The 23,788-nt window shown below is 44.4% G+C and overlaps 1 long non-coding RNA gene across 2 annotated transcripts in view; it reads left to right on the plus strand.

Moving 5' to 3' along the window:
• LOC126534377 (uncharacterized) overlaps positions 1 to 17,996 on the plus strand; it is a 56,183-nt gene extending 38,187 nt beyond the window's left edge. For both annotated transcript variants that reach the window (XR_011895677.1, XR_011895676.1), the window contains 2 exons: positions 5,725 to 5,802; positions 17,750 to 17,996. This is a non-coding gene — a long non-coding RNA (uncharacterized lncRNA). The remainder of the gene's footprint in view (positions 1 to 5,724; positions 5,803 to 17,749) is intronic.
• Positions 17,997 to 23,788: the final 5,792 nt, after the last annotated feature.

Genomic DNA, 23,788 nt, shown 5'->3' on the forward strand with positions numbered 1-23,788 from the left:
GTCGACAAAACTAAGTACATTGTTTTTACGCCTGTTACCAGACCTCTTTATATTAATAATGATGTGGCATTCGAGTCCCGACAGCTAACGAAGGTAACATAAATTAAATTTTTACGTGTTCAGTTTCATGAAAACCTTCGTTGGTCTTGCCATATTCACTATATTAAGCGCAATATTGCACATTGTATTGTTATGCTTAATAAATTTCGCTTATTGTTGCCTCGTTATATACGACGTCAACTGTATTTTAATACTGTTCATTCGCGACTGCATTACTGCCTGCTTGTTTGGGGCACCACTACTATGTCTAAAATGGAAAGCCTCCATCGATTACAGAAAAAAAGTGTGCGCTTTATTGAAAATCTACCACAACGTCAATCAACATCTGTATATTTTTCGCAGAATCGCATCTTGAACATTGAATCACTATATGAACGGCGATTATCAGAGCTTGCATATTCAGATTTCAAAATTGATCCACAACTCTTCCCTTTAAGGTATACCAAATATGAATCCCATTACGAGTTTAGGAGAACGAACTTCATCACGTTTAAATGCAGGACGAATTTCGTTACACAACTGTTAAATTGGCAAATTCCTAATCTGTTAAACCTTTATCCTGCTTTGATTGACTTGATAGAAAACTGTTCCTCTTTCCCTGCTTTCCGAAACCAGGCAAAGAGATTTTTCTTAAATCGTGTATAAACCAGTTGGAAATTTTTTTCCTTTGTTTTTTTTGTTGTCATGGGAACATATCTTTTATTGTCGTATAGGAGATGCAGTTAGGATTCCTTGTTTTTATTTTTTTTTGCCAAGTGAACATGTTTGTAGTTATTATACATTCTTAATTAGATTGATCTGAATGTACCGTGTATGTATATAGCTGTATGTAAATTGTTATAGTCTTCCTGTAAAAAAAAAAATTTACTTCGTAACTTAGAATGTCGAAACTGTGCCTGCGTGAATTCAGGGTGTCTAGGGCCAAGTGAGGTGACCACTGTGTCGCCTGTAACCCTCTTCACCCGGACAGCTGTATATTGTCTAAATTTCAATAAAGTCAAAGTCAAATAATTTCTTCGGAAGTGCTTAAGTTTAGAGAAAGTTTATAAACACACATAACTTGGCATTCCCGAAAATGTAGCACAATGCTACAAAAGAAACCAGTTTCTAAGAACAAAGGCTTCTTCATTGCTCAAAACTTCGTCCTGCTGCAAGTTTCCAAACTGTGACCTAAGCCTTAAAAGGGCCGTCGCTCTCATATCTAAGCTACCAAGGATGCTAGCAGATCAAATCTAAAATTTTTCCTCAACTGCAAAGCGTCATTCCTCACTAACGCTCAAAAGTTTCCTTCGAAGGCTCTTAGTAGCACGAAGCGTGTCGGCATGGGTCTGTGCTTGGCGGCACCAAATTGCGTTGCCGGAGCTGGTATCAGGACATGTGTAAAACTGGTGACACGCGCTCGGTAGGTGGTGGTTTGAAGCGCGGCACTAAGCCGGACGACAATGCCAAGGAAGGCCCTGTATTCCCATTGTCGATCATTTTTTTTAAGAATATGGTCGATGGACGTCGCTTTGCGGTGATGCCGTCGCTGCACCTTTAGCGGTTCTCTAAGTGACCGAAATAAACAGAAGCCACTCAGCATTCCTTTTAAAATACATTTTTGCTGACGCCTCACTCGACCTCAGTTTTGTCCAATTTCTATCAGTCGGACCCCTTCGAACTCACATTCACCAACATTCTACTCTGTTGGCGTCACTCGCACTGAAGGTCATAAAAATTTCACTGAGTTGCGCTCACTTTGATGAGTTTCGGATGCCGGCCTGAGTATATAAGACCGAGTGATTCGAGACATCGGTGCGTTGGCCTACCTATGGAAGCGCCATGCACCCAGTGACTCAAGTTAGAGTGAAAAAGCTCCGTTCAAGAGTACTACATACCCAGTATCCCTTATGCAGTGATACGAATTGGTATGATGGTTGGTTCCGAACCCGTTTCCCTAAGCGTAACAGCCTGATGACCCACCAATTAGACTATAGATAGCCGAGTCACGCAGCTTCCTGCCAAATAGGTTAGGCGTGTTCAGGCAAGCTGGCCGGCAGGTGGGCAGGCAGATAATAAAGGAGGTTGGCCAGCAGGCAGAATAAAACTAGGCGAATTACCCTAACGTTTTTATTTGATATAAAATCATTAGAAGTGGAGACAGAGATAACTTACAGCCACAATGAATAACTTTAACGTTCAGAGTTTTATGTATATTATCACCACCTGATCATATTTATTAGGACGTCTGTCGTCTTCAACAGATAAAGGCTGCGCTTCAGCGGCGAAGCAATGCCTTTAGAGCCGTTCTTTCTTTGCCTCTTGTGCAATTTCACCACGGCTGCTGCGGCTACTGGTTACTGTCTTGCCGAGAAGCTCTTGTCAAGTATGCTGGTCGCACTGACATTTATGCCACTATCACAGCGTCGCCATCGTATCATTGTCATGCCTGCTGACTTCAGGTTACAATCTCAACTATTGGTTTCTATCAGACATAGTCCACGCAAGCAAGGAATATAGTACTAATCGAATCGAGTTGCAGCGCCAGTTGGGCACGTGTCGTGGATGGTAGCTCCAATCCTAGTACGTCGTTGTTGTCATGCTGTTTTCGTCATTCTATTGTCGTCAGTGCTTCGTTATCACTGCGTGCTCACTGCGTCGTTGTCACAGAGTCGCCGTCATGACTTCGTGATCGTTCAATCGTTATCACGCCGTCGTTATACCGTTGCCACCCTTTCTGGCTGCTGCTTATATTCTTCGACGATTTTGAGCAAAGTATTTTGAGCACACTCGTAAAGACAGTATAGTAAAAAAAAAAACATTAACTTTCAAATGCAAGTAAATAAGTAACCCGTACTCGAAGCTTCACGCGTGTGTTCAGTTGTTAAGAGGCATGGCTTGTCAACCTACGCAGCTGTGTTTTTAACACATCAGCGTGTGCTGCATGCTCTTACAAGCTGTCACTAGCATAATTAGAGAAAGCGCAACCATCGTGCTGAACAAAAACGAGCATAGATTGCCATATATGGGACTTTTGAGAAGGATCACTTTCAGCGATACTTTCACTTTCGCGTAAGCAGTACGCTGGATGATTGGAGAGGTTTTCCTAAACCAGCCAATTAAGCGCCCATTGTAAATGATCATCCGAAAATAGTTCGCACGTTAGGCCCTGATTACAATGCATATTTCAAATGTGGCACAGGTAAAATGATTGTGCTGTGTTTCGAACGTGTGTGGCCACACCAATGCAACACATGCTGCCGCAGTACAGAATGTGACAGCCTAAGAGCTGCGTTTTCACTGAGATGCGGAAAATTAAACTCACATTGACAAAAATATACCGGCGGCATGTTCTGTTGCCAACCTCGAACACCTTCCCTTCGCCGAATGGTTTCCATCTGCCAACAGACGGTGTCCTCCAATGGGAGTGCGTGCGCGCTCCACACGAGCGGATTCAGCGTACACTAAATTTTGCGACCCAGCCTGCCATGATGCCGTCCGCACCGATCTGCACACACGCGGAGCGCGTGTGGAGTGGAAGACGGATTAACAAATTTCAGGCCATTATACATGCACTGTTCCTTTCGGACGATCAACTGGAAAGGTGGGGCGTAGTCGGCAAGAAATATTAGGGGATCCGTAAGATTGATTTTCAATAAATGTTCACGCATACGTCCGCTGCATATTCGGATGTTAAGCTTTCTATATTCTACATTTCAGTTGCTGTTTATCTTCCATTCGACGTGTTGACGTAACCTGTCATACCATATTACCATAAGCCTTATCGTGTAGCCGACAGAGCACCTCTCCCTAAACTTTTTATATGCACAGTTTCGATACTCTCCGCAGTCAATAACCAATTCTCCCCAGTATACAAAAAACTGCGCTTGCTGGAAAAAGGCGCTTCTCTTTCAACTAGTTGAACAACAGGTCCGTAACAATCTTTCCCTCCGAGTAGACAAAAATTTATTGAGTTAATATCAGGGACTACAATAACACATGTTGTGCTCAATCGAAATTCTGTATATAATTCCCAAGTTAAACGCCTTCTATCAAATTCCGCATAAGTTGCTGCTGTTTTATCTAGGCAGTTTTGTTGGGGGAAGAGCTGTACGGTTATATAGAAAGAAACAAGAAAATAATTATCAATACCAATGCAGTCCAGCATCATACAAGAAATCCACCAAGGCTATGTTATTAGACCCAAATTTATTTGCTGTGATCACTATGTCGGTAGCTGCGGAGGCCAGACTATCCAAGCAAGGGCTCCCGGATACGCCTTGTAACTGGGCAAGTCCACAGCAGTTAATACACATCCGTATTTAGTGCCAGGGTTGCATGGCTTGAGCAGGCGTTGTTGTCATTGGCGAAGCCCTTCCAATTGCAGGTGACGCCCGACGTAGGCACTATCGCAACCTTTATCTTTCACAAGGCAAACTTTCCCCTCACTTGTGAGTTGGCGGGTACACAGGGCAATTAGATCACTTCTTTCGCATCTGAGAGAACTCATTTGGGGTAGGATAGGGACAAACAAGTGTGGAACAACACCTGATGGCGGGTGCGCTTCCTTCGTGTTGTGTGCTCTTCTACTTGTCACTGCGTTGAAAGGGTCACAGCTGAGTCCTTGCATGCAGTGTACGTGAACATGAAAACGTAAGTTTTTGTGAAGCTTATGTAGCTGTTATGACTCCCTCTATATGTTTCGTGGCAATCAAGGAATTGTTGCGTTTGTATAATTTTGTGATGCATGGTAATAATCAGGCTGCATCAATGATGTCATGTATCGCCTGGATTGCAAGTAGAGTCAGTTAATCCCTACAAAGCTGAAGCGTTTGACATACATCTCTTATTTTATCCCATGCAAGCTATACTTTTTAGTGGGAAGCAAGACATAAAAATTATAAAGAACGTTCATTTGTTTTAGAAAGCAACGCTTTTTAGGGACATTCCTTGTGAACCAACATGGCAGACATTTAGGGTTACTAAAGTATATGTAATTTTCTATCGAACTTTCAATTTGGAGCTACACAACACAGTCCACAGTCAATCGTAAAATTTTGTATGTGCGATACAGATTGTGTGAAATTGCATCCTTGGGTACATTGGCTAGTAGGCTTATGCTAGAAGACCACGTAGTGGGTTTTCTCATCTAGTAAAGGCTGTGGCAGTAACTGTACTGAAAATCGAACTAGTGGACTACAAAACAACTCGATAGAATCAGGTAGACATATCTTCCTTCACAATAATCATAATCTTATTTCTGTGTTTACTTTCCTAATGACTATTAGGGTTTGTTAATTTACGTCCATAAGGAAAATCCTTTCAGAACTGTGTCCTTGCTAAAACACATTGGTGGGCTAGTTGGTTGGTATTCACGATAAAACAATCTAGTGTAACGGGGCGAGAGCTAAGAAGGATTTGGCACACACAGAGCGCTGCCTATCAAAGTTCTTCGTTGTCCTCATCATGTCGCTCTGGACTATGTTATCAGTTCTGCATGCCTCTGTCTTGGTACATGGACATCGTCAAGCTGCTATAAAAGCTCCTTGGTCATGTTCCCTCCAAATCTTTCTTATGAAAATTCAGAAGTACAAGAAATAAATGAAATAATGAATGAATAAAATGTCACTTAACATCGACTTTATGTCCTATCATGCTCACTAACACTCTAACTGTTTTCTTCAGGAGGTTATGGCGTTGATCACACCCTAGTATTTTGGAATCACATAGAGCACTGTTTTGTGTTCAACCGAACATTCGAAGGTAAGAAATCGCCTAACGCGATTTGCCTTTTATTTGATTGCCTACGTTCCGCCGTTAGATTATAGGCAATAATAAGCAGACAGTTTCAAATGCGGTTTTATAAAACCTCACAAAATAACGTGGCTGTTTGAGTACTTACATTTTCCAGTGGAGTTAGGAGTAAAAATATTCTACGAAACACAAGTGCAGAAGAAAAAGTAACTTTCTACGGCTATGCCATTTATTCCTGTCTTGTGATGTGTATGTGAACGCCCGACTTTTGGAATTGTCTGTTGTGTACTCCCAAACATTTGCTAAGATTTTCCACTACAAGTTAGCAACATGAAATATTGTAAAGGCACCAATTTCAGTTTCCCAATTAACTTGTAATGCCGGTAGAAATGTTACGTCTGTGTTAACGAATGTCAAAGTGAAAGGTGGTTACCACTCTAGTTCTCTATATACAAAGTATGTTTGCACCCATAGTGCAAAATAACGGGCCTTCAGGACGTTATCACGATGATATATGCTTCCGGTGCTTCCAGGCAATTCACTTTTTTTAATAATCGAGAAAACTAACGACAACGTTGTGGCATGTGAATTAAAAGAAACACGATAAATAGATACATGAATATTATGAATTTTGAACCAATTTTATTTGACATCCACATGGACAAGTAATACATATTTTATGAAGCAAACCGACTATATTCCATAAATAATGGAACAAACGAGAGAACAGCAGTTTTCAGTGCTATGATTCATGGTAGCCCATGTATATTCTTTTTTTTTGCACGCGACTCCTAAAAAGCAAGTTTTCAAATTCATCGCACTCACGCTAAGAGACACAATCCCACATCATCACGAGACATTTTCATGATCTCTAATATCGAGCTCTGTAACTAATTAGCCCTTGATTGGATCACTACAAATCCGGCAAAACCAAGGGTGACAAGCCCTCTTGTAGTAGTGAAGAGCAACGTATGCGCTCTGCCATGGCCAGATTAGATATGTGCGCACAATACCCATATCGGCAGCTAGCTCCAGGAACACTCTCGCATTCACTGTACCAGCATAAAATTCAGCAGTGTAATTTGTGGGAGATGCACAATTTCTAAAGACAAGTGCGACGACGACGATGACGGCAATACCCGGGACGTACGCAACATTATAGCACCAGCGCAAGAAAGAGAATGACAGAGCTAATAACCGAGACTGTGCTTTGTTTATAAAAAGAAACTGAAAGAAATGGTGAAAAACTGATAGGCGTAAGCAGTTCAATTTCTAGCGAAACAATGTAGACGTGCACTCGTGCGGAAGAAGTACCTGTGCGTTCTGTTACCGGATTGCGAAAGCGGGATAGGTTAGCTTCAGAATCACGAAGGCGTGCTGGCCACTTGAGAAAACCTTGTCAAGTAATTGAAAGCCCGCTTTGGATACGAATTCCTATAAGAAAACGGACACATACGTTCTTGCCCAGAGCCCAGTTGCCTGGCGAAGCGAGTGCAACGCATATTCAAGGAATATTGAAGGAAGCTTTGCTTAATCGTGAATTACGGAACAAAGGCAAAGTAGGATATTCGTTGAAAGGCATCGCCGAAGTTTTCTAATAACAAAACCTGAGCAGTCTTTTTGAACTAAGGCTCCAACGTTGTGCGTTCAAGGCTCCGAAGACTATAAATATCTATCCCAAGTTCTGGTGCCTCTGAATACATCACCACATCTGCATGTATGGACCTGGCCGCCTGCAGTGCCATCCCCTCGACTGTGCGTCGAATGGTTAAATATGAGCAAGCGCAATTTCAAGGCGTAGGCGCTAATTACCAGTGCGCGTTTGGCAACTGCATTCTCGAACCTTCACCATCCTGGTCGCGAGAACGTCACATGCACAACCGACCGCCGTCAGAAGAAAGACACTTGAACACCTGTTTGCTGTCCGTCCCAACAAATGTCAGTCGCCGCAAGCCATCACCAATCCAACGTGTAACTACGGAGTATTAACCAATGTCACGACGTGTTCCTACGGAACACCAACGGACGCTGGGACAAGTTCGTATGGAATTCTTCTTCACGTCATGTCATATTTGTGTAATTCTATGTTGTGTAATTCTACCCAACTGCATGTGTACCTGTTCCAGTTAGCTTGAGCCATGACCTACCTGGCTGCTACGGGTGTACACTAAAGACAAAGAGAGTTCCGGGTACTCTCTTCGAGAGAGTATCTGCTTGTCCCATATTTCACTTTCTTTTCGAGAGTAGATCGACCCTCTTTGACAGAGAGTAGAATATCTCCTCGTGACAGAGCTTTATTACTCCAACGCATGGGAGTGCGCGTACTCTTCCGCAGAGCGCTAATACTCTGTCCACAAGGGTAATAGTACTCCCTGAGACCGAATGCTTCTACTGCTCCAAACCAAGTACTTCTACTCCTCCAAGCCGAGTGTTTCTATTCTTCCAAACAGAGCGCTAGTACTCTTCCGAATAGTGTGAAAGCACGATGTAGAGCCATGGTCACGTGAGAAGACATTCACAATACTTACATGCGGGGAATATTTCATTCCTTCATAAGCATCTCCTGCAATAATGTTTGGTAAATTGGATGTACTCTGCAGTCGCCCAGTTACTCAAATGAACCATTTCTCTCTCCTAAAATGTCCAAAATCTTCACTGATCAGTCGCAAAACAAACTGAATAATACTTTGACAAACACACTGACAAACACATCAAATCTGATTACAATGATGGCTATGAACTTTACGACACATCTTGTGATAAAACATAAGTATATACTCTAAAGTTTCGTCAGTATTACAGTGTAAAAATATCATTTAATTTCAATTGGCTCCACCTTCTCAAAAATAAAGTGTACCATGGAAAGCAACACATATAACAAACGTGTGCAAACTCAGAAAGTATTGACACTACGATGGAAGATAAATAGGCACCACATTACTGGCCAGCAAACGCATTTCTGGCACAATACTGATGCCCCTATATAGCAGAGGTTTCCAGAAGAGCTGCTAAGCATGGGGCTGGTAATGTAGATAAATTGTGCAAGAAACTTTGTGTGTCATATTCTAAGACAGCAGCTCATTTGATAACGTCCTGCACAGCGTATGGATGTTCCTGACTGAGAGTATGGTGCATTAAGAAATCTATTGTATATTCTCATGTGAGGCCGCAGGTCTAGCTAGCTTTGCTTGTGTTTCACATAAAGTTATTGATGTATAGGCTGGACCCCATTGTTTCTAACTGTGTCTTGTGGTTCTGCAGCAATATCATGCCCGGCCCCAAACTGGTACGGAGGCATATCATATTCCTATTCGGTTGGCCTCCTCACGAATGTAGTTTCCTGGCGCTGTCGAGAGTTATCCGTTACACTTTCTCACATACAAATAAAATTAAATTTACAATAATATTTAGTGTGCAGCAAATGAGTATAAAACTGCAAGGAGCATTGGCATTAATATCTTGCGCATCAAATTTCTTGTAATATATGGTAGCTTTTCATTCCCATTACGGTAATATTGCTTTACTTCTGAGGAGAAGCTTGCGTAAATACACGATCAATTATTGTGAATCGTTCAATAAGCAACCTAACTAAAGTATAGAGTGGCTTCAGATGTGAACAAAACATAAGATGTGATGAATATGATGTATCAAAGGTGACATAAGCATAAGTACCGGCAGGGATACTCATGGGATACACATGGGATACTCTGCCCACAATGCTTGCCCTTTTTAGAACCTAAGAGGAAGCCATATATATAAAATTAGGTGTAAAAATTAGATAAGAAAGAATACATGAAAATCTGCCTGCTTCATATCAGTATATAAAATACAGAATGACAGTGGTTTTTATTTGCACCCTTGCATTCGCGTGCTGTTAAATCATCTTAGCACCTAACCAAGCATGAGCTGTTGCTGTTTATAGTGACCACAGCACCGTGCTCATTGCAAGTATGTATTATGTCACAAAGCAAATATGCAATTTCAGTGTACCAATATTTTTTCTATCACATTGATATATCTGTTGACAGGCAAGATAAAAAATAGTCACTTCTCACAGAGCTAATCAGCTTGTTTTTAAACACATTTCTAACTTTTCAATGGCACTTGCTCTTATGAGTTTGTCTCCAGAGAGCATACTCGATCTTGACTTTCCCATCAGAGACATAACAAATATATCATGGTAAAGTGACTCCATAGAGCACGTGATAACCTTCATCTTGGTGTGACATAGTGATTTTTTAATGTTTTGGTGACGTTTAATCAAATGGTGCGCCCAATATACCCACCTTCTTGTTTTCTCGTCCAAATCGCAAGGCAATGTATTTTGATTCTTTGGGGTGCGCTGCTCTACATCACGTGGAGTCGCGCTGGGCTGTCTCTTTGACATCCTTGTGTCCTTGCAGCTGCCTTCTTTCTTTGTATAAAGCGCGTGCCTGAAAAATATCGTCGGCAAAAGCCAACACGAGGACATGGTGTAAAACAACATCAACAGAGTCAAGAAATAAGGTCACGGCACTAAATGAAAGCGTCAACTCTTAGTCGTCCTACTGAAGTGCATGCGAAACGTCTAAATGACTGTAACAGTCAAATTGGCAGCACATGAAATGTGTCTCCATAGCTATGGAGCCATTAGTGAGTTGTGATTATATCAAATAAGCTAGTTAGTTTCCCTCCACCCCAGACCTGAAATCCTCTGTAACAAGCAACTCTCGGAGATAGAGAAGGACGAGGGCGTGGACCCGCTTAGTCAGCTTAATACGAAGCTCCGGTATACCGTAATGCAGATACCAAGTTTTTGGCGCTCCGTTAGAGCAAGAAAGCGAACCTCAGTCTGACGCCCGAGTACTAAACACGAACCCAGGACCATGATCGTAACACTCCGGAGTGAGGCCCGACTCAAAGACTTGCATATTGGCTGCATCGTGTGCACTGTCACAAGGCAAAATATGCAGTTACGAGGCGAGCGTTTAAGCTTAGTAGCTGTTGCCACAGACTGTACTCCAAATAAGGTGCGTCAATAAATCGAAATCGTGCGGCTTATCACTAGTTAAGCGTTGCTAAAACCCAATCTCAGTCAGCATTATTTCAATTTCTTATGCAGGAACAATGTCGGTAGGCTTATGCTCCACGTTATTTTTGATGAAATGAAAAGGAGAGTGAAACTTCTTATATGTACGAAAGAATCATTATCAACTTTGTTTGTATCACGATTGAAGGGTTTGTAATTGCAAATATTAGTGTGACGATGGATCGCATTTATTTATGAAGTGTGCAAAGGGATCACTCAGCGAAAGCAGTTCACAGTGCCGCACGCCACCCGCACGGCTTCGTTCTCCTCTTCATCCAAACTCCGCTCGCACGTTTCACTTGCCCGTTCGCAGACGTTGTCTACAGTCGATCGGCAGTGTTTGAGGGCGATATGCGTCAGCTGTATCTTTCTAAAGCGGCGACCATTGCTTGTGACGCGGGAGATTGCATACGTAACGTCACTGAAACGGTCGAAAATGAGGAATGGACTGGAGTATCGGGCGAAGAACTTCTGGCAGACCGCGTTTTTGGACCGGTGTCCTCCACCACACAATGTCACCTTTAAAATAAAACACGTACTGATGGCAAACATCGCAACGGATCTTTGAAGATGTGATGTAACGGGCTTTTTCCGCTCGTCGCTATTTCTCTGCAACCGAAATTTCCACGTCTAGCGTAAAAGAAAAAATCGTGTCGAGACAGCTGTGAGGAGCGCTAGTATAGAGAAAATAAAATTGAGGCTACCCGGTGGTCCCGACCTTCGCGATGTTGTAAGCGCAAGTGATAAAATATTTTGTGCTTGGAGTCGACATAAATGGATAACATGTTGGCAAGAGTCTTGTCCGTACGCTCTACGAGTCCCTTGTTCGGCGGGTGATACGAAGTGGCATTGCGGAACTGGTAGGCGCGCAGACGCGCGATCGTCTCAACGACGTCGGCGACGTTCACTGTCACTGAGAATTACTCGTGGAGGATGATGACGCAAAATTACAAAGCGACGCATAATCTGCGATATGTGGAAGGCCGTATCTGCAGGTAACCGAAATTTCCACTCTTTATGCGACTATTGCCGCAGTTTCTTCGTGCTACGTCAGATGGTAGACACAGACGATTACCCATCGATTCGCATTTTTCGAAGTTGAAAATGGGCTGAGAATGTGGACACGAAAAGCCTAGAACGGAACGATAGGAGATGCTACAGGTTGAAGAAGTCCGGGTGGCGTAGTCGTGGGACGTTTGGAGCGTTGGCATTGTTCGCAACTCGAGACGTATTTTTCCATGTCGTTTCGCATCTTGGGCTAGCTGAACATCTGCTGGATGCGGTGAAACATTCGAACAAAGCACATGTGTATGTAGCCACAAGTTGCGGCATTGTGCGTGAAGCAGAGAACGTGACAATGTGGAGTGCGTGGAACGACGAGAAGCAGGCGGACTCCTTGGCGCGAATACTTCTTTTGCAGAGGATGTTGTCGTTCATAACAAAACCGCTCGGGTTGCCGTGCTCATTCGCAGAGGCGAACAGATTATCTAAGCCACCGTCGTCATGTTCTGTTTCCCGGAATGTCGCAAGATCAGGGAACTAATCGTCGATAGCGTCCATATACTGATCGAATTTTCAGCGTCGCACTCAGTCTTAGAGAGAGGTAAGCGTGATAGGCTGTCAGCATCTGCGTAGCGGTTATCGCTTTTATAGCGTAGTACAAATAAAACTCTCAAACCCCTTGCGCAAGTTGGCCAGAGGGCTCATGTAGGCCCACCAACCAACAAAGAGAATGATGGTCGGTGATTAACGAGAAACGATGGCCTTAGGCGTAGGGGCGAAACTTGTCAACGGCGAAAACGACTGCCAGGCAATCCTGTACTGTCACTGTGTAGTTGCATTCTGAAGCCTTGCTCAATAAACGGCTTGTATTGGCAACTACGTGTTCAGCGTTGTCATGGCGTTGGATGAGCACTGAACCGACGCTGATTCCGTTGGCTTCGTTATGAATTTCTGTAGGAGCAAAAGAGTCAAGGTGGCTCGGCACCGGCCATGTTGACAGCACGAACTTTAGCTGCACAGATGCAGAGTCACAACCCGGTGTCTAGTGCAAAGGCACATCTTTTTTCATCAATCAGTCATGGGTGTACCCTATCAGTAAAATTTGGAATAAAGCGCAGGAAATGTGTGTATAGGCCCAGATAACTTCGTAGGTCCTGAAGAGATTGAGGCTTCTTGATGCTGCTGACAGCGACGGCTTTCTACAGATCTGGTCCAACGCAATTTTTGTCCACAAGGTGTTCCAGAACTAGTGTTTCACGTACTCCAAAACTACATTTTTGGAGTTCAGCGTCTGTGCAGCTTTATATGGATTGTTTAGGACAAGATCAAGGCGATGTTTAGGTTCCTGGAATGTTCAGCCAAGGATGACCACATCGTCCAAGGTACTTTAACAAATGTGCCATTTGAGGCCCCGCAAAATTGTGTTCGTATGTGTTTCAAATGTTGCGGAGGCAATGCAGAGCCCGAACGGCATAACATAAAATTAAATCAAACCATCTGGCATTGCAGAAGCTGTCTTTTACCCGGATCGCAAGTCTACCGAGGAAAAATAAGACGCCTAATGTAAGCAATCGATAACGTCATCGATGCGAGGAAGACGTCCTTCTTGGTTACCGAGTTGAGACGTCAATAGTCAATACGGAAGCTCCATGATCAGGGATCATTTCATAACCAAGATAACAGGCGCAAACACAGGGATTCGTCGATTCTTGAATAACGCCGTTCATTAGCATCTCGCTGACTTGCTCTGAAATGACTTTGTGCTCCGACGCGGATACTCAGTAAGGCTTCTGAAGAGCTCGGGACCTGTGTTCTGTGGGCCTTCTATGCAAAGTCATATGCTTTACATGTCTGGGCGGCAATGTAGCTAAGCCTCGGCGCTTCTGGGAAGCAAGAGATTTGTTGATCATTTTTAACTACTCTGATTCTGTAATACAGAAATCAGCAAGGTCAGACTGCATGGGCTGCCATGCAGATGCCACACTCCTTTTCAAATAGGCCGAGGCGCATACCCCCCGGGAGCATAAAAGACTCGACTGTACAGTTCACCACCCATAGCTGTGTTTTTCTGCCAGTACGCGATACAAGGCAGGGAGGCACAAACATGCTTTTTTCACATTAACCAAGGACAACAGCTCCATAACAATGTCAAAAGAACCTCTACTCGGGTCAGTTCTCGAAGCACAAACAAGCACGCATGACGTAGACCAAGCCACAAGAACAGAATCTTTTACTACAACGAGGTGGTCGCTGCGACAGGGAGCGGACAGAACTTCACCTGTCCCGCAGTCCACAGCCCCACTCCACTCATGCTAAAAGTCGATGGCAAGGATAACGTCGTGCGTGGAATTAGCCGGTACTGCAAATTCTGTCTTGAAGGCCTTGCCAGTGACACAAACAGACATGGCGCCTACACCAACTGGATAGAAAGAGGCACTGCTCATTGCTCAAAAGGTAGTAGGTTTGTCCCTATAAAACCTAACTTTACTGCCATGTCGTTCCTTGAAAACTAAACTGACCATAAAAACCGTTGCTCCTGAGTCTATCAAAGCCATTCTGGCAACATCGTCAACTTACTTGTGGGCAACGCTGTACGTCCAGTGACCTCACCTCCGTCGGCCGATCAGGCTACCTTCTTGTGGCGGAGATGAAAGCGGCGACCTGGACGGTGGCGATGGTGACAGACGCTGTTGCGTGGTAGGATGTGTCAGGCATCGTACAGATGCTAAAGAATTTGTACGGCCGTTCTGCCGGTACACGGGCTGCTGGGCAGTTGGATCCGAAGGCCAGTAGGTGTAATAGGGCCGTTGGCATCTCCACGAGAATGCCGCAGGTTGCTCGGGAAATGTCATACTGGGCTACGTAGCGTAGGGCGGAAATGGGCGATGTGTCCACGAACACCGCACTAGTAGCACACGAGACGTTCACGTGGCATACCAAAGGGTGCGTTATTGTGAGTGTAGTCGGCACACTCTACCTATTTTGGAACGAAAGGAGACGGTTACTTGTAGCTGTAACGGCCACGGGGCGTGTAAGGTGGCTCGACGTTAGAGGCATTGGTAGTGGAGCCCATAGTTAGGGCTCGCAGTTTGAGTAGCGTTGCTCGTTAAAACTTGCAGCATTGATAGTTGTGAATGCTATGTGACACTATGTATCTCTAGCTTGCACAGGAATAGAAGCATACCGACGTAGTTCCTCGTCTATAATGAGACGAATAGTGGAGGAAAGATCAGCAGGTAGTGAATTATGCCATATGTCGATGGTTGCGACCGTCGTGAGGTTGGCCAGACTTCCCAACTTCGAAGGATTGCGACGTCTTTTAAGGGCCTTGAAGGTTCGACAGTGAATAATCCCGTCAGGCAGTAACTCCAGACACTCCCTGCAGATAAAGATGAGATAAACAGCCTCGTTAATACCTTTGATAATATGGCCTACCTTGTCTTCTTTCGCCATGTGGGCGTACACCGACTTGCACAACTTCTGTATTTCTTCAATGTACGTTCGGAAAGTCTCACGAGAGTAACTTGATGGGCTAGTTGGCACATGGTTATGCTAGGAGAACGCCAGCAAACAAAAATGCTGGAATTCTCCTAGCATTATTACGCAGGTCTCTCCGGTAACTTGAGCCCTCTGCGACAAAATCTGCTCCGCACGCTTCTTCTTTGTTGCTGAGTCTCCAAAACATTTTTGATTTGCTCCACAAGTAGTTCCCAGGTTGACAAAGTGTTGTCGCGGTTCTCAAACCATACCAACGCAGTATCAGAAATCAAGGTACCACATTAGACAACTGGCTAGCGGCATTCCAACCGCTGCAATTGCTCACCCGCGGATATTGGCTGAGCCATTCACCCGCGTCGTCGCCGGGTTTTTCCGTGAAGGTCCGCGACTCCTTGTAGTGGCAATGAGACGTCCTCGAGCACTGTTGTTGGATGTCTCCGTTCGAGCTCGCGACGAAGCTCGTAGTGGTGGGCTTCCATCGTTGGAAGATGATGGCCCACAGGTAGCAGTAGCTAGTAGCTAGCTTACCCTGCACTTCCAAGACAATTGTGAAGATGAATGGCGTTTATTTACAAGACGAAGGCAGCAAAGTTATAGCTCAGTGAATGCAGTTCGCACGTGAGTGCGCCAGTGCAGGTTCATTCTCCTATATATCCAAACTCCGCTCGCACGTTTCAATACTTTCGAATAAATAACCACAGTTCCCCCAGCTTGTCGATCTCTATTCTAACCAAAACCATCGGCCGATTCTAAAGGTAGCGCAGCCTAAAACAGTGGGCGTAACTTCGTTCTTGGCGCCCTTCAACTAGAAGAAAGCCTATTAAAATTTGTTCTGCCCTTGGAAGAATGGCAGCCGCGTCACACAAGCTTCCCAAGCACAGTGACTGGGGAGCTACGCATTCGGAAAGCAACGAACGGGCTTCACAGAGGAACCTCTAGCTGGCGCTGCGTCTCCAGGTGGAAGTACAGAAGAGTAGCGCGCCTGCGTGCGAGACGCATAAAAAGACCCGTTTTAGGGGTGGAAATAGTGTGTAAGCTAAATAGCCGCTCTGCTCATCGCATTAGCATCAACATTCATCAAGAGAGGAATTCTGTCCAATTTTTCTGTTTCATAACATGATCAGCGCATCTAGTGAGGCATAAACGGCGTGCGAGCGATCAGACTCCTAATTTAAAAGTACAGTTTCCATTTAAAGTGACCCGTGGGATTGATCTCGTTCGAAATGAAAATCATGGGGACCACTACTCCAAGTGAGTGGCTAGGCAGGGTGAGCCTGTGGCATGTTTTCTACTTCTACCTTTCAAACGTGTAGCTCGTGTTTTTGGCAAATAGCCAAATACAACAAGGTTGTGAAAAACAACAAATTATAGCCTTCAGTGTGGCAGCAAAATGGCGCAGAAGATAAGTTTGATTCATGCCCCACCGACTTACATTGAAGAAACTGCTTACTGCTTAACTAATCACATACGGAGCAGGTATATAACCTACAAAATACTGCAGATGGTGCACGCTACAGTAACTATTATAAAGTGGTGCAAGCCGAAAATCATCTGAAAAGAACAGCCTGCAAATACTTTTTAGGAAGTTGGGCATGAATGTCTGAGTGCTAGTTTTTTTATAAGAAAACAAGAAACAATTTGACCAATTAGAAATAATCTTGTGAATTAGACGTTTTCTAATGAAGTACGCATGAAGCACACCAGGTATATTGTTTTCTTTGTTCAGCAACAATATTTGCTGGCATAATAGTGCTACGTGCTATAATTTTGTGTTACTCGGGACTTGGTGTGCGTTTATTGTTTTAAAATCTTAGAGGAAATGCTCGCCAAGATCGTCACTGACAAGTTCCAATGCAATTTTGTCATCGCATCCTCATTCCCTCATTAAGCAAGGCTGGCTTGCACCTTGTGCGTTGGATCGGCGGAGACATACCACAAACAACCATTTTTGGGCGCACCCCTCTCTTCGGCATGTGCAAACATGGCACCTTTATCACGTTGGAAAGATAATTAAACATAACGTGGCCGTATTGTAGGCGTCTCTCTGTTCCCGCGAACGTGGCTTACAGATACAAATTAATGCTTAAGTTTAACTTCACATTTTCTTGCCAAATGTTGCGTGACATTTGCTGCAACCAGATAACGCTTAAAAACACTCTGCGTTACGTTAGACCCTAAAATTGGCTTTTGTGTTTTAACATGCCACGATCTCGCAGCCAGACTACCCGTACATAGCATGAGTTATGCTAACTAAGGCGCAGCTGCGTGACACATCTACGGGTCCTTAAGATTGCTGCATTCATGTCACTTTGCTTTTGACAAGTTTACAAAATGTTCGTGACCATGGCTGCTTTATACGTATTAAAAAGGCCTATTGTTTTCTTCTAGGCCAGCCACAGTGCGAGATGTGGGTCTGGGGTGACCACGTTCGGAGACACGTGCCTCAGTGTCAGCTAGCATACAAGCGCCATTGCAACACACAATACCCTGTTTACACACATCGTTGTGGACAACCTTGAAGAAAAAAATTACGTTTGCGATTTTTGGATACAGAGGTGCCGAGTTGAGCTTAATATCTGATGAATGTAAAATCCCATTATGTAAGATGATAATAAAAAAGTATATTGGCTTTACACTTTCGTGGTTTGTGTCTTCATTGTTAACCAGCTAGTATTGTGCGTGAGTAAGCATGTGAATGTCCGTCAAATTGTGGTTTGGCTAATAGCGCTTCAAAATACCTACAACGCAGACGCCATTTTGGTGAACAAGTAAAGTTAACTTTATCGTGCATAAGATGGCGCTGTCACTCATGAAAGAACGCTGCCACTTCACTGAATATCGCAGGAGGTTGGTACAACAAGCGGCCGTATTTATACTGATGTTTCCTATTTTTCGAACCATCTTAGCGCGAATGTAAACCACGGCGCCTGCCTTGGCATCGGCTGCTTCCTTCTGCTGAGGGCTGCGGGAGACGGAAGAAAATGACTGCATTTGCGATGCATGTTGGCATACTGTTGTTTCTAAGAAGGTTTCTTCCCGCATCGCTTCAGCTGTTTCCTTCATACGTGCTCATAACAAATCTTCTGATGGTCAGGATGTGCAAAGGGTATTCGTCCTACCGGCCCTGAGCTGTTGTTAGCTGCACTAACAACCAGTGAACGAGAGAGTTGCTCATGCAAGAGCCCTGCGATTGACGTTCATGGATACACAGGAAGTTTGTGTTTGCGTGGAGGTCGTTCGGCTGTTCTAACAAAGCTCTTGCAGTGCCTGAGAAATGACGCCATAGCATAATTGCTTTAAAGAGAAAAGGCTTCATGCTTAGTAAGCTTGCTGGGGTGGGTCTTCGAAATCAATTCAATTTATTGCTACACAGGGCGAACAAAATTGTATTTATGGCTTGACATGGTCCGCTGGTCGTTTTACCAGACAGTGCAAGAGCATAAGGTGAGGTATCACCTATAGTCACGTAGTAGTGACGGTGAAGAAAGCAGCAAAACTTGGAATGAGAAAACTAGCGTTTTATTTGGCGAATGTGTGCCCTCAAGAACAGGCTACAATTAAAGATCGGCGCCAGCGGCGAACGCAGTCGGCGATCGGCGAAAATTTGATCTGCCGGTCAAGTGCGTCGGCTTTTAAACACGAGCCGTCAAACTTGCCAAAATAATCGTCGGTGCCCACGTGTCTTCCAGAAAATTCTACAGCAATCGAGTGGCGCATACACGCAATCAACTTACACAAGGTTCGGTGACAACAGAGAGCGGATAGAACCATTGATAAGATTCCAGAAACTTCTGATACATGGAGGGGCGTGCCGCACTGAGCGATAACATTTGTCAGACGGCGAAAAGCACTCACATGAAAAAAGATAAACAAGTCCACGTGTCACTATCTAGTAGAGTCCTCTTAGTCGCAATGAGATAGTGACAAACATAATTCATTTATATAGAATGAATAAAAATGACACAAAATGCGTATGTCGCACACATAAAATGCACGAATGTGATGGTACAATAGAAACAAAGAGGAAAAATGAATTATGATAATAACGAATGCGTACTATAGATACCCGAAATGAACACTAGTGTCACGCGGAGCAAAGTGCAATGCACAATTCGCAAATGTGGGGCCGCAAAAAAGTACAATTTTCGCCTTTTTGTGGAAACGAAGAGAATAAAATGAAAAAGCACAATAATGAATGTTATACAATGTACATACTTTTTAGGCAGGACGTTAACCTAAAGCGCGGCATTTCGTAGGTCTAATTAGTCCTACGTGGCAGCTCCCATAGTTCTCAAGTAAGCGTATTTAGCTTCCTATTTCTGCGTTTTATGTCCGAGATATAATTTAACGTGTTAATAATTCTGTTAGTACCAGCCTTAAGCGGGTGAATTAGCGCATGCTCAGAAATATGTGGCATAGGAAGTAAAGTTACTTTCATAAAAGTGGGCGCGTATGGATGTGTGGGCGCGTATGGGTGGTGTGACGTTGCCCCAGTAGTGCGAGGAGAACACGCCTTGCCGGCTCTGCTGCAGCACGGGCGTCTTCCTTCTAGGTAATTCTGCAATCCCGCTGCAGCCTGCCAATAGCTCTGAAGAGGTCTTTAGACTCAAGCTGTGTGCGCTTAGACAGTTCACTTTCACTTTTTACTTGGTAAACTTTGTTAAAGTTAACCAAGCCGGACTGCTGACTTGCTTCAAACCCCAGTACGGCCTGTCTTCCTTTCTTTCACGACAAAGAAATTGACCGGGTGACTAGGAATCCTAGCTGAACAGAGAGGCGTACCTCTCCCATGCGCTTAACTTCATTTCCTCTGCAGCTGTGAAGAACGGCCGTTGTCGGTAGTGAATGGTGTCGGACATTGAATGCCTAAAATATGCAGTGGAATGCAGTTCGCTTGAGCACCTGTATCAGCTATCAACTTTACGTCCAGGCCAAGGATGCGACAAATGACAAGCCAGTCCCGCTATGACTTATCGATGCTATTGCCTCTGGCCACAAAATTTTGAGCATTTAGAAAACGCTGTCGCTGTATTACGTTACGTCGCTTCACGCCAATCCCTTTCCTTGTGTGTTTCAGAACGAAACCACCAAGGCTTCACAACGTAGCGCAGTGAAACGACGTAACGCAGGACAGCCATAGCGTTTTGTAAATGCTAGAAATTTTTGTGGCTGCCGGCAATAGCATCGATAAGTCAAAGCAAGACTGGCTTGTCATTGCTCGCATCCTTGGCCTGGACGTTGGTGCAGGATAGTTGAGGCTGGATAGTTCATACAGGTGCTGAAGCGAACTTGATTCCAGTGCCTATTTTAGGCATTCAGTGCCCAATGAGCAATGTCTTTCTTGGCTGGCAGCTTTTCACACACTTCTTGCATGCAGTTCCAAAAACTATTTCGTCTTGCAACATCGAGTTTCGCAGTCTCCCAAAACTACAGCCCCTAACCTTCAACTGCAGGTCCCTGTAGAACTCCTTGAATGGATCACCACGCGCTCGCACTCTGCTCAGAAACACGTGGGTCTCATACACCTCCTTGCTTTGTGGCAGGCAGTAGGCTTCGAAAGCTTCCACCAGCTTGTAGCAGAAGACTTTGTCCTCCTTTTTCATGCGCATGGTATTGAACACATTGGTGGCCTCTTCCAGATAACTGGTTTCTGCCCCTTCCTGCATGGCTTCTGTCATTCCTTTGGCTTGGTGGTGGAAAAGTAAAGCTGTATTTTCGCTTGAACTTCAGGCAGTTGTCAAGAACATTGTTACCAAGCTGTAGCGTCTCCGATGGTGGAAGCTCTGGCATGGTGCTCGTTGTGGGCGTCAACGTGGGCCCGGCCCTTCTGAAACCATGTGTTTCACTGATTACACGCGCGCGTTAGTGTGCCGGCAGTCAGTGACGTTTATTATCAGTAACACGATTTTATAAAGTTGGGACATGTAGAGCGTTGCCAGCTGGCTACACGTTAGAATCCCCTAGAATGAGATTAGCATCCTTTGGGAACTTCTCTAACTTTTCAGTACATATCTAACTCCCTGACGCCATCTTTGGCCACAGGGTTTGAGCCTAAATAGACAACTTCGGCCAGTAAGCCTGTGTAGACTACGTGAGAAATGACATCTTGGGCCATTGGGTATGTGCAACCGCGCATGCGGTATTCTTTGCCAGCACGCAAGAATTTCTATGGGCCATTTGGTAGGTGCCCGGAAACGGAGCAAGAGGCAAGAAGTGTAAAAGTTAACATGAAAAGCCACTGAGTGTGAAAAACGTTAAGTGAACAGAATAAGGCCAGTGCGAGCATAAAATGCAGAGCGTTGAGCTGCAAAGAAGGGAAGAAATTGAAAGCATGGCGTTTCGTTACATTGCTCGAATGCTAATTGCCTAAATGCATAGTGAGATAGATTGGTTCTGCCGGAATTTTTTACCTTGAAGGTTTTATGGCTAGGATATTGAAAAATATGTGTTCCAGATGTTGACGACAACAAATCATCATGTGGACCGATCCTGTTGATAGTGAACAAAGGTCCAAGGTCAATAGCACATGCCCCTGTGGGCTCTGGGACCTGTATCGCCCCCTTGAACTACCCTTGCCACACGCGGGACCCGAACAGATCCCAAAAACCAGGGTAAGAACAGATGTTTTTGAAAAAAGTATTTTGCATTACTTTTTCAAAAAGCATAGTTAAAAAATAATCGGCGCCAACCGCACCCAACACATTAGTGCCAGTCCTCGCACGTTCGTCGTCGTCGTATTCTTACACAGCTGGCTTCTTTGTGGCTCATCATTCCCCCGTCGAATTTCAATTCTGTCGTCGTAGTGGGGAGGCCATGTTTACGGGGGTATGAGTCATTGCTTAAGGGGGTATGAACCATTTATTGTCTTATGTGTTGGGCACATTTAATAATAGACGTTTGATAACAGAGGTGATACGCGAATATGTGTGCGTACCCATATCACCACGATGATTACAGATTAGGACAATAAATATGGTCCCACCTTTGTTCAATATTCTGGGTCACCTCTGTATTATGCGATAAACAGCTTTGCTGGTTTTCCATCTTCACATAGTGGAACGGCTCTAAACTGTTTGGTGTGTCTAAATATCAGTGGAGATTTCATGCGACATAAAAGCTGCTTTTTGGTCGCTGCTTTCGCTAAATTCAGAATATGTTAAATGTTCACAACTCCTTTGTCCATTTAACTGCAGACAGATTAGCTTCACAGGCTACCTATGGCTGCTGTGCAGAGACAGTGACAGCGTGGGAAAGCATGTGCTTCAAAAAACAATATCCCTATATTATCTAAGCACATATATTATTATAATGATTAGTACAAAAGTAGAAAAGAACAAATAAGTGGACAACAACATGGACTTAGCTTGTGAGGTAATAAGATGCAGGTTGCATTCACAATATATTCATGCCTGTTTTTCGAATCATTACGTACGCTCGTACACCTTATGCGAGTCGGGTTGACAGGCATGGAGTCTCAAACTATTGTTATGTGTGAAGTAAATTCTAGAGTTTTACATGCCAAAACCCGGATTTGATTATTAGGCACGGAGAAGTGAATCACGCCGGATTAATTTTGACCACTGGAGGATTTTTAACGTGACCCCAATGCACGGTACAGGTGCGTTGTTGCTTTTGTGCCCCACCTGTTGTATATTCAGTTTCGTATTCAAAGTGTATGATCACTAATGCAGTGTATCCCGCCATGTCCCCCCTCCTTTCTGCCTGTTGCATAAAGCAAGTTGCGTTTATATGGTCCCGCCAGAGGAAGTCGTCTTTCCTTCTACGGCGCTCCGCGCCACGGCACTTTGCCCTCGCTCCGCAGGCCTCGCGTTCTACCGCCTCGTTGAGGCATGGAACAAACTGGCTACAAGGTAAAACTTGCCCAGCTTGCAGTCACTCCTGCTTCTATTCCTGTTCTACTTCAAGAAGGATGACAATACTCTGCCGGTCACTACATTTTGGCCTCCTTGGACTGCGAACACTAGCACTGCTTTCTCCTGCATTCCGAGCGTGACGTTTGCACCTTCTCCACCGCCAAAATTTCCTTTCCTTTGTAAACCTCTGGCACCTTAGCTTACATAGAAACCTTCGTTTCAAACTCTTCTACGAGCGACTGGAGGCGACGTTTTATCGGAGAAGGGGAATAATGTAATTTTGTTGGATAACGCGGGGTTGTAGGGTCAGCGTCTGTTCTGCGACTTAACGTCGCGGGCAAGCCCGGCCACTGTGCAGTTCCACGACAACATTCGAGGTGTAGGAATAGCAGCATCGGCGTCGCATCAGAATAAGGCAGACACTTGCGTCGAGAAGAAGCAGCTGCTTCTGGCACGCACTGGCACGGACTAGTGTTCGAAGATATTAAAAAATAATGCTAAGTCGCTAAGAGATCTAGCGTGTCGGTTTGCTCTGTCTCTCGGAAGGCCGAGA

Source organism: Dermacentor andersoni, chromosome 7, assembly GCF_023375885.2.
Source record: "Dermacentor andersoni chromosome 7, qqDerAnde1_hic_scaffold, whole genome shotgun sequence".
Lineage (NCBI taxonomy): Eukaryota > Metazoa > Arthropoda > Arachnida > Ixodida > Ixodidae > Dermacentor > Dermacentor andersoni.